This window comes from Macaca nemestrina, chromosome 11 (genome assembly GCF_043159975.1).
Source record: "Macaca nemestrina isolate mMacNem1 chromosome 11, mMacNem.hap1, whole genome shotgun sequence".
Taxonomy (NCBI): Eukaryota; Metazoa; Chordata; class Mammalia; order Primates; family Cercopithecidae; genus Macaca; species Macaca nemestrina.
The window spans coordinates 81,211,197-81,223,840 of record NC_092135.1 but is presented as its reverse complement, the minus strand read 5'-3'; the positions used below and the strand labels follow the sequence as shown (position 1 = coordinate 81,223,840).

At 38.3% G+C, this 12,644-nt stretch overlaps 1 long non-coding RNA gene across 1 annotated transcript in view; it reads right to left on the bottom strand.

The window, feature by feature from the left end:
• LOC112424354 (uncharacterized) overlaps positions 1–12,255 on the bottom strand; it is a 264,332-nt gene extending 252,077 nt beyond the window's left edge. The window contains exon 1 of the long non-coding RNA XR_011609908.1: positions 12,108–12,255. This is a non-coding gene — a long non-coding RNA (uncharacterized lncRNA). The remainder of the gene's footprint in view (positions 1–12,107) is intronic.
• Between the last annotated feature and the right edge of the window lie 389 nt (positions 12,256–12,644).

The window sequence follows — 12,644 nt, the reverse complement described above, 5'->3', positions numbered from 1 at the left end:
TGAGGCATGAGACAGGCTCTGAGCACAATCAAGTTGTTTACTTTCCTCTGGCCAAAAAAGAACTACAAAAAGATATTAGAGTTTATATTCAGCTGTATCATAGACAAAATGGACACAGCAGGGTGGGGAGAGGAAAGAAAGTTCTTCAACATTAAGATGCTTGCAAGTTTTTTCTATCTAACAAGACAAAAAAAAGTGAGGATGAACAAGAACAAATTCCAGCAATGGTGCTATCAATAGCGTCAAGATGAAGAACAGAATATGTGTCAGAAGCAGCTAAAGATGCTATCCTCATGTCTCTGGGATCCTCTTAGTCATCCAAAAGTAGGCTTTTCTCTTAAAATGAAAGGGAAAACAGTCCTAGGAAAGAAAAGAATTGCCTCTTAATAGATGGCACAAAAAAAGGAATCCTGTTATGCATACAACTCTAGCTTTGGAAATGTCTTCTTTAAAATTAAAACACTTAAAGCTTGGTTTTGCAAGAAAAATGTCAACTCCAGCAGCAATAACATTTTCATTGTTCATAATTTAAAATATTCTGGTAATTTTGGGGAGCATTTAATGGGAAAATAAGACTATTCTGGTAAAACTTTTACATGTTTATATTGAAAAAGATCATTTATTAGCAACCTTGGTGATAATGCAAACCTCTCCCCCTTCCAGATCTTCAGGAGCAGCAAGAGCAGACCAAATGAGGAAGAGGCTGACACAATGGTGGATGGTCTATTGCTCACAAAAGCACCTGCTGAGTTTCTCCCAATTCTGGATTCCTGCCATGCAGCAAAGGTGAAGAGTCAGGCAAGCAAGACCACATGGCTTCATAAACATTTGATTTAGTCACAGTAGTTGTATCCCTGCTGGTTCTTGAAACAAGCTTATACAGTGTCCAAATTTCTCTTAAACATATCAGTATATCCCTTTATTTACCTTTCAATTTATTTTTGATGCAGCCCCCAACGCAACCCCAGTCACTTCCCTAAGAGTTCAGAAAAACCTCACATAGTTCCACTCTTGAAATACTTTTATTCCTCTGGTGAAGTTTTGCTTACTGAACTAATCATGTTTTAACTCTGATAGACACTGCCAGTTTTCCAAACTGGTTGTACCAACTCCCATACACAACATATGACAGCTGCAGTTGCTCAACCTTCTTGTTAACAGTCTTGTCAGTATTTTCAGTCTTTATAATTTTAGCCACTCTGATGTCTGTATAGGGGTACCTTGTTGTGCTGTGTCATCTCCCTAGTAACTGATGATATTGAGCACCTTTCTACATGCTATGGCTTTTGGATAGCCACTTTTGGGAAATGCTCAAACATTTTGCCCATTTTTTTTTATGGAGCTATTTTTTCCTTATAGATTTCTAGGAGTTATTTACATATTCTAGATACAAGTCTTACGTTTAATATATACACACTCCAGATATCTCCTCTCAGTCTAAGACTTGCCTTAGAGAAAATACATCTTTTCCTCACCTATCACAAAGTTTGTGGCTTAAAACTCTATAATAATAAACAGATTAACAGGCGAAAAGCATACAAATTTATTTAATGTAAGTTTTATGTGACAAAGAGGCCTTCAAAAATGAAGTTCCAAAGAAACAGAAAACGGCATATATTTATGCTAATTCTGATGAAAAAGTGAATAGTTGTGGAGAAACATGATTGGACAAAAAGAGGTATAAACTCACAGTAATTAATTGGGGAGAACATAGTAATGCTGGTTTGTTTAGATTATTTTCCATGTCTCTGTAGTCCTTAGAGCTAAGAATATTCTTTTCCTCTGAGTGTAAGGAGGACTCCCCCTTGAATGAGGATTTTACAATCTATTTTTAGGGGAAGGTCAGTCAGATTTTACAGCCTCCTTCAGGTAGAAGGGGCAAGGGGAATTCCTCCTAGTTCCTATAGACTGCTTCTGCTGTTTCCTCAAATACCAAAGTGTCTTATTTTCGGATAGCATGTCCTGAACCCCATCGACTTCAATAGATGTTTTTATCATAGTGAGGTCAAATTTATCGACTATTTCTTTTAGGAATTATGCTTTTTTGTGTCTTGTTTAAGAATTGTCTGCTTACCTCAAGGTCATGAATATATTCTCCTATATTTTCTTCTAGAAGCGTTACTTTTCTCTCCTTTTAGATTTAGTTCTATCATTCAGCTAGCCATAATTTGTGCATGGTATCCATTAGAGAAACAAAGTTTGATTTTTATTTCCCATATAGGTATCTAATTGATTCAACATTAGTTATTGAAAATGCTTTCTTTTACCCACTGAATTTCAGTGATTTGTTTGTCATAAGTTAGTTGAGTGTGTGTGTGTATCTGTTTCTGGACTCTTTTGTTCCATTGATAAAGAAAAGAGTCCAAAGTTGGTAAACAACTAGGAATAGATTCTGTTTGACATATCTACTCAGGATAAATCTATCATATAGCTGACAATTCCACTCTTTTGTCATGAACATACCCAAGAGAAATGGTATTTATGTCCACCAAAAAGATATGTACAAAACTATTCATTAAATCTTTACTCACAATAGTAAAAAATATACAACCCAAATATTCATCAATAGAACAGGTAAATTATAATATATTCATACAATGAAAAGCAATTTTTAAAAGCTGCATAGCAGATGCACATTACTGCATATCAATAAGAAAGAATACGTGAACAAACTCTATAGGAAACAATCTAATAATCTAATATAAAAACAGGTGAAAGTCCACATGTCCTCACTCACAAGTGACAGTTGAACAATGAGAACACATGGACACAGGAAGGGGAACATCACACACCAGGGCCTGTTGGGGAGTAGGGGGAAAGGGGAGGGAGAACATTAGGACAAATACTCAATGCATGCAGGGCTGAAAACCTAGATGATGGGTTGATAGGTGCGGCAAACCACCATGGCACATGTATACCTATGTAACAAACCTTCACATTCTGCACACGTATCTCAGCACTTAAAAGTAAAATTTTAAAAAATGAAATGTGTGACTTTTAAATAGAAAATATGGAAAGCTACACAATATTTTAAAAGTTAATATTCAAAAAACTGCTAAAAATAGGTGAAAGATTTGAGTACACATTTCTCACAAAAGAAGACATACAAATGACAAACAGGTATATGAAAAGATGCTTAACATCATTAATCATCAGAGAAACACAAATTAAAACACAGTGAAATGGCATCTTACCCCAGTTAAAATGGCTTTTATCCGAAAGACAGGCAATAACAAATGCTAGTGAGGATGTGAAGAAAAGGGAACCCTCATACACTGTTGGTGAGAATGTAAATTAGTACAGCCACTATGGAGAACAGTTTGGAGGTTCCTCAAAAAACTAAAAATAGAGCTACCATATGATCTAGCAATTAAATTTTACTGCTGGGCATATACCCAAAAGAAAGGAAATCAGTATATGAACAGATATATGCACTCCCAAGTTTATTGCAGCACTATTCACAATAGCTAAGATTTGGAAGCAACGTAAGTGTCCATCAACAGGCAAATGGATAAAGAAAATGTCATGCATATACACAATGGAGTACTATCCAGCCATAAAAAACAATGAGCTTCTGTCATTTGCAACAAAATGAACAGAACTGAATGAACGTCATAATGTTAAGTGAAATAAGCCAAGAACAGAAAGGCAAACGTCACGTGTTCTCACTTATTTGTGGGAGCTAAAAATTAAAACAATTGAACTCACAGAGATAGAGGGTAGAATGATGGTAAACAGAGGCTGGGAAAGGTAGTGGAGAGGCATGGAGAAGTGGGGATGGTTAATGGGTACAAAAATATAGTTAGAATGAATAAGATCTAATATTTGATAGCACAACAGGGTGACTGCAGTTGACAATAATTTATTGTACATTTTAAAATAACAAAAAGTATAGCTGGAATATTTCTAACACAAAGAAAGGATAAATGATTAAGGTGATGGATATCCCATGTACCCAGATGTGATTATTACACATTCTATACCTGTATTAAAATACCCCATGTACCCCATAAATATATGTACCCACTATGTACCTACAAAAATTAAAAATAATTTTTAAAAGATTTGCTGGCAAGATGGCTGAATAGGAACAGCTCCGGTCTGCAGCTCCCAGCAAGATCGACAAAGAAGTTGGGTGATTTCTGCATTTCCAACTGGATACCCATTTCATCTTATTGGGACTGGTTGGACAGTGGGTTCAGCCCATGGAGGGTGAGTTGAAGCAGAGTGGGGCATCGCATCACTGAGGAAGCACAAGGGTTTGGGGAATCTCCCTTCCCCAGGCAAGGGAAGCCATGAGAGACTGTACCAGGAAGAATAGTGCACTGTGGCCCAGATACTGCACTTTTCCCACAGTCTTCTCAACCGGCAGACCAGGAGATTCCCTCTGGTGCCTACTCCACCAGAGTCCTGGGTTTCAAGCACAAAACTGTGTAGCCGTTTGGGCAGACACTGAGCTAGCTGTGAGAGTTTTTTGTTTTGTGTGTGTATGTATGTGTTGTTTTTGTTTGTTTGTTTGTTTTTGTTTTCATACCCCAGTGGAACCTGGAACACCAGCAAAAACAGAACCATTCACTCCCCTGGAAAAAGGGCTGAAGCCAGAGAGCCAAGTAGCCTGGCTCGGCAGGTCCCACCCCCATGTAGCCCAGCAAGCTAAGATCCACTGGTGTGAAACTCTCGCTGCTAGAACAGCAGGCTGAGTTCTACCTGGGATGCTGGAGATTGCTGTGGGGAGGGACACCCACCATTGCTGAGACTTGAGTAGGCAGTTTTACCCTCACAGTGCAAACAAAGCCACCAGGAAGTTCAAACTGGGCAGAGCCCACCTCAGCAGAGCAAGGCCACTGCAGCCAAACTGACTCTGTAGATTCCTCCTCTCTGGGCAGGGCATCTCTGAAAAAAAGGCAGCAGCCCCAGTCAGAGACTTATAGATATCACCCCCATTTCCCTGGGACAGGGCACCTGGGGGAAGGGGCAGCTGTGGGCACAGCTTCAGCAGACTTAAACATCCCTACCTGACAGCTCTGAAGAGAGCAGTAGATCTCCCAGCATGGTGTTTGAGCTCTGATAAGGGACAGACTGGCTCCTCAAGTGTGTCCCTGAACCCCGGGTATCCTGACTGGGAGACATCTCCCAGTAGGCCAATAGACACCTCATACACGAGAGCTCTGGCTGGCATCTGGCAGGAGCCCCTCTGGGACAAAGCTTCCAGAGGAAGGAACAGGCAGCAATCTTTGCTGTTCTGCAGCCTCTGCTGGAGATACCCAGGCAAACAGGGTCTGGAGTGGACCTCTAGTGAACTCCAGCAGACCTGCAGCACAGGAGCCTGACTGTTAGAAGAAAAACTAACAAACAGAAAAGAATAATATCAACATCACCAAAAAAGGATGTCCACTCAGAGACCCCATTCAAAGGTCACCAATGTGAGAGACCAAAGATAGATAAATCCACTGAGAGACCAGTGCAAAGAGGCTGAAAATTCCAAAAACCAGGACACCTCTTCTCCTCCAAAGTATCATAACTCCTCGCCAGCAAGGGAACAACACTGGACAGAGAATGAATTTGACAAATTGACAGAAGTAGATTTCAGACGGTGGGTAATAACGAACTCCTCTGAGCTAAAGGAGCATGTAGAAGCTCAACGCAAGGAAGCTAAGATCTTTGAAAAGAGATTAGAGGAATTTCTAACTAGAATAAGCAGTTTAGAGAAGAACATAAATGACCTGATGGAGCTGAAAAACACAGCATGAGAACTTCGTGAAGCATACACAAATATCAATAGCCCAATCAATTAAGCAGAAGATAGGATATCAGAGATTGAAGATCAACTCAATGAAATAAAGTGAGGAGAGAAAAGAGTGAAAAGAAACAAACAAAGCCTCCAAGAAATATGGAAATATGTGAAAAAGACCAACTCTACACTTGATTGGGGTACCTGAAAGTGATGGGGAGAATGGAACCAAGTTGGAAAACGCTTGTCAGAATATTCTCCAGGAGAATATTCCCCAACCTAGCAAGGCAGGCCAACATTCAAATTCAGGAAATACAGAGAACACCACAAAGATACTTTGCGAGAATAGCAACTCCAAGACACGTAATTGTCAGATTCACCAAGGTTGAAATGAAGGAAAAAATGTTAAGGGCAGCCAGAAAGAAAGGTCAGGTTTACTCACAAAGGGAAGAACATCAGACTAACAACGGATCTCTCTTCAAAAACCCTTGAACTCAGAGGAGGGTAGGGGCCAATATTCATCATTCTTAAAGAATTTTCAACCCAGAGTTTCATATCCAGTCAAACTAAGCTTTATAAGCAAAGGAGAAATAAAATCCTATACAGACAAGAAAATACTGAGATATTTCGTCACCACCAGGACTGCCTTACAAGAGCTCCTGAAGGAAGCACTAAATATGGAAAGCAAAATCTGGTACCAGCCAATGCAAAAACATACCAAACTGTAAAGACCATCGATGCTAGAAAGAAACTGCATCAACTAACAAGCAAAACAACCAGCTAACATCATAATGACAGGATCAAATTCACACATAACAATATTAACCTTAAATGTAAATGGTTAAATGCCCCAATTAAAAGACACAGACTGGCAAATTAGATAAAGAATCAAGACCCATCAGTGTGCTATATTCAGGAGACCCATCTCACATGCAAAGACACACATAGGTTCAAAATAAAGGGATGGAGGATTATTTACCAAGCAAATGGAAAGCAAAAAAAAGCAACAGTTGCAATCCTAGTCTCTGATAAAACAGAATTTAAACCAACAAAGATCAAAAGAGACAAAGAAGGACATTACATAATGGTAAAGGGATCAATGCAACAAGAAGAGCTAACTATCCTAAATAAATATGGACCCAATACAGGAGCACTCAGATTCATAAAGCAAGTTCTTAGAGACCTACAATGAGACTTAGATTCCCACACAATAATAATTGGAGACTAACACCCCACAGTCAATATTAGACAGATCAACGAGACAGAAAATTAAGAATAATATTCAGGACTTGAACTCAGCTCTGGACCAAGCAGACCTAATAGACATCCACAGAACTCTTCACCCCAAATCAACAGAATATACATTCTTCTCAGAACCATATTGCACTAATTCTAAAACTGACCACATAATTGGAAGTGAAACACTCCTGAGCACATGCTAAAGAATGGAAATCATAACAGTCTTTCAGACCACAGTGCAATCAAATTAGAACTCAGGATTAAGAAACTCACTCAAAACCACACAACTACATGGAAACTGAACAACCTGTTCCTGAATGACTACTGGTTAAATAAATCCGTGAGTAGACCAATAACTAGTTCTGAAATTGAGGCAGTATTTAATAGCCTACCAACCAAAAAAAGTCCAGGACCAGACAGATTCACAGGCAAATTCTACCAGAGGTACAAAGAGGAGCTAGTACCATTCCTTCTGAAACTATTCCAAACAACAGAAAAAGAGGGACTCTTCCCTAACTCATTTTATGAGGCCAGCATCATCCTGATACCAAAACCTAGCAGAGACACAACAAAAAAAGAAACTTTCAGGCTAATATCCCTGATGACCATCAATGGGAAAATCCTCAATAAAATACTGGCCAACCAAATCCAGCAGCACATCAAAAAGTTTATCCACTACAATCAAGTGGGCTTCATCCCTGGAATTCGAGACTTGTTAAACATATGCAAATCAATAAGCATAATCCATCACAAGAACAGAGCCAATGACAAAAACCACATGATTATTACAATAGATGCAGAAAAGGCCTTCAACAAAATTCTACTAAGCATTGATGGAACTAAGTATTGATGGAACATATTTCAAAATAATAAGAGCTATTTATGACAAACCCACAGCCAGTATCATACTGATTGGGCAAAAATGAAGCATTCCCTTTCAAAACTGGCACAAGAAAAGGATGCCCTCTCTCACCACTCCTATTCAACATAGTATTGGAAGTTCTGGCCAGGGAAATCAGGCAAGAGAAAGAAATAAAGGGTAGTCAGTTAGGAAAAGAGGAAGTCAAATTGTCTCTGTTTACAGATGACATTATTGTATATTTAGAAAACCCCAATGTCTCAGCCCAAAATCTCCTTAAGCTGATAAGCAACTTCAGCAAAGTCTCAAGATACAAAATCAATGTGCAAAAATCACAAGTGTTCCCATACACTAATAACAGACAAACAGGGAGCCAAATCATGAGTGAACTCCCATTCACAATTGCTACAAAGAGAATACCTAGCAATACAACTTACAAGGGATGTGAAGGACCCTCTTCAAGGAGAACTACCAATCACTGCTGAAGGAAATAAGAGAGGACACAAACAAATGGAAAAACATTTCATGCTCATGGATAGGAAGAATCAATATTGTGAAAATGGTCATACTGCCCAAAGTAATTTATAGATGCAATGCTATCCCCGTCAAGCTACTGCTGACTTCTTCACAGAATTAGAAAAAGCTACTTTAAATTTCATATGGAACTAAAATAGAGCACATATAGCCAAGACAATCCTAAGCAAAAAGAACAAAGCTGGAGGCATCATGCTACCTGACTTCAAACTATACTACAAGGCCACAGTAACCAAAACTGCACAGTACTGCTACCAAAACAGATATATAGATCAATGGAACAGAACAGACGCCTCAGAAATAACACCACACATCTACAACCATCTGATCTTTGATGAATGTGACAAAAAGAAGAAATGGGGAAAGGATTCCCTATTTAATAAGTGGTGTTGGGAAAACTGGCTAGCCAAATGCAGAAAGCTGAAACTGGATCCCTTGCTTACACCTTACACAAAAATTAATTCAAGGTGGGTTAAAGACTTAAACCTAAGACCCAAAACCATAAAAACCCTAGAAGAAAACCTAGGCAATACCATTTAAAACATAGGCATGGGCAAAGACTTCATGCCTAAAACACCACAAACAATGACAACAAAAGCCAAAATTGACAAATGGAATCTAATTAAACAAAAGAGCTTCTGCACAGCAAAAGGAACTATCATCAGAGTGAACAGGCAATCTACAGGGTGGGAGAAAATTTTTGCAATCTATCCATCTGACAAAGGGCTAACATCCAGAATCTACAGAGAACTTAAATTTACAAGAAAAAAAAAAAAAAAAACTCCATCAAACAGTGGGCGAATGATACGAACAGACACTTCTCAAAAGAAGACATTTATGTGGCCAACAAACCTATGAAAAAAAGCTCCTCATCATTGGTCATTAGAGAAATGCAAATCAAAACCACAATGAGATACTATCTCATGCTAGTTAGAATGGTGGTCATTAAAAAGTCAGGAAACAACAGATGCTGGAGAGGATGTGGAGAAGTAGGAACACTTTCACACCGTTGGTGGCCATGTAAATGAGTTCAACCATTGTGGAAGAAGACAGTGCGGCAATTCCTCAAGGATCTAGAACCAGAAATACCATTTGACCCAGCAATCCCTTTACTGGGTATATACCCAAAGGATTATAAATCATTCTACTGTAAAGACACACGCACACGTATGTTTATTGCAGCACTGTTCACAATAGCAAAGTCTTGGAACCAACCCAAATGCCCATCAATGATAGACTGGATAAAGAAGATGTGGCACATATACACCATGGAACACTATGTAGCCATAAAAAAGGTGAGTTCATGTCCTTTGCAGGGACATGGATGAAACTGGAAACCATCATTCTCAGCAAACTAACACAAAAACAGAAAACCAAACACTGCATGTTCTTACTGATAAGTGGGAGTTGAACAATGAGAACACATGGACACAGGGGTGGGGGGTGGCAAGGCATCACACACCAGGGTCTGTCAGGAGGTGGTGGGCTGGGGGAGGGATAGCATTAGGAGAAATGCCTAATGTAGATGACAGGTTGATGGGTGCAGCAAACCACCATGGCACGTGTATACCTATGTAACCAACCTGCACGTCCTGCACATGTACCCTAGAACTTAAAGTATAATAAAATAATAAATTTAAAAAACAGAACTATTGCTATGTGCAACAACACTGAAACCTTACAGACATAATGATGAATAAAACAAGCCAGACACAAGAGTACATATACAATTTCTTTATATGAAGCTTAAAAATAGAAAAAATTAATCTGTGGCAAGAAAGTCAGTAATTACCTCTGGGGAAAGACAGAAGGATATTGACTAGAAAAAAAACAGGAGGGAGCTTTCTAAAGTTCTGGAAATATTTTATATCTTGACTTGGGTGGTGGTTACATGGCACTACAGATGTAGAAAAATTCATCAAGATGTACACATATGATGTGGGTATTTTACTGTATGCTACTATATAAGTCTCTATCACTACCCTAATTCATTACCACAAATTTAGCAGCCTAAAACAACACAAACTTACTATATCACAGTTCTGTAGGTAAGAAGTCCAGGTTCACTCAGCTGGTTTCTCTGATCTAGGTTTTACAGGGAAATAATCAAAATGCTGGTAAGCTAGGTTCCAACCGAGAATCTCTGGGAAGAATCCTCTACCAAGCTCATTCAGGTTTTTTGTTTGTTTGTTTTGCAGAATCCAGTTCCTTGCTTTTGTAGGACTGAGGCCCCCATTTCGTTGCAGGCTGTTTCCAGGAGCCACCCCTTAGCTCATGAGGCTTCTTTCTAGTCCTTGCATGTGGCTCCTGCATTTCAAAGCCAGTTACGGTACATTAAATCCTTATTAGATCCTTGTTCCCCTTCTTTACTATTTTCTCTTTCTTCCTCTTCTGCCATGTCTCTGACTCTTGTGCCTTCCTCTTTTGCTTTTAAGGGCTCATATGATTACACTGGGTTTACCCAGATAATCCAGTATAATCTCCTTATCTTAAAGTTCATACCCTAGTCACATCTGCAAAGTTCTTTATGACATATAACATAACATGTTCATAGGATGTGGGGGTTAGACTATAGACATATTGGGGGGGCGCATTATCTGAAAAACCACAGTTGTCTTCAATAACTTTTTAATATAGTCACAGGAAAAGACAGATCTTTTTACCAAAGAAACTAGGAATGAGCCTATGCAGTTCATTTTTAGCCTATATTTCTCTCCCATTTGATCTTATTCCAATTATATCCTTGACTCACTTCATATTTAGGGTCTCAAGAAAGTAGAATATTCATAGTGTACTCCTCCATATGCATCTTTATTATAGATATAGATATATAGATATATTACTGATAAAGATATGTGCTGTGAAACCCACTGAGTTATTACTTTTCAATAATAGCATGGCATAAAAAGTATTTCTAAGATATAATACTACATTTTTATACATACCAATCACACCAACCAACACATTTTATATGCTAAGCTATTGAAGTAATTCATTACATTTTCCTCTGGTCAGTTGTGTCAGTTAGCATAACTTCTTTAAAGATTAAAAACAGTATTTCACTATTACTTAGGGCACTATGTCAAACAGATTATATAACTATGTTCTCAAAGAGCAAACATGTTTAAGAAGTTATTTGGAATATTGATTTATTCCTTCCAATTTTGTTCAAAACTCATCTTTGCAACTATTAGTTTTACACGATGAAGATTCATGGAGAAACATTACTCAAACTACTTGATAATTTATGCAGTTTTGCTGTCAAAATCTGATGTACTTTCAACTTCCAAAGCACGTATGTTCTTGTGCTGTTTTCCACATAATCCAGCATCAAATAAAGGCATCAGTAATTTTGACTTCATTGCACCATAATTATTCAAATATCTTTAATTTTATGCTCTGGTCTAATTTCCATATTTGTTATTTAAAATGATTATTATAGATAATATATCTAAAGTACTTCACTAATTGGAAAATGCAATTCTTGAACAATAGTAGTCATCACAAAAACAACTCAACATAAAGGCCACAATGGCAATGTAGCTATATTTACTGTCAGCATCAATCATGACCAGCACCGTAATCTCAGCACTTAGTGGTCCCCTTTAAACTTGGCATAATCATTCCTCAGTGGATCTGACCACATCTGACCAATGGCCATTTCAGTTCACCAAGTCATCCTTCCTTACTCCTTGCAAATAAGGCAAAATATCAGGTTGAGATCAATGCCTTAAGAATACTCACTTCTTCCGAAGCAGGCATTTGCTTTTTGCAGCTGCTCAGCAGGGCTCTGCACCTCTTATCAATCAAGAAGGAGCTGCAACATTTCCTCCCCGCCGCAGGAAACAGTGTCTCTAGCTGAGACTTATCAGCAGGGATTCTAGCAGTTCAAACCAGATAAGAAAAGAATTCAGGGTCAAAGAGAAAAGAAAAAGCTATAAAGGAAGCCAAGAGAGGAGACAAAAGTACAAACAAAGAATTAGAGACCCTGTTTATCACAGACCCCTCTGCAGCACAACACAGCAGGTTTCAGCAGGAAACTATTGGGGGTTGAAGAATCTTTGAATATTACGCATTTAAAAAGACTTCAAAAACTATTGCCCCTCATAAGAAAAGAAGCTTTAAGCAAGAGGTAGTATACAAATTCTGTAAGTGCTAAATATTTTATTAACTTTGATTTTCACCAAAATGTCCTATATTTCTCTGAACACCAAAACAGCCAAAACCTAGATCAACAATGTGTTAAGATATTATAAAGTCCATCAAATTAAAAGATTATCA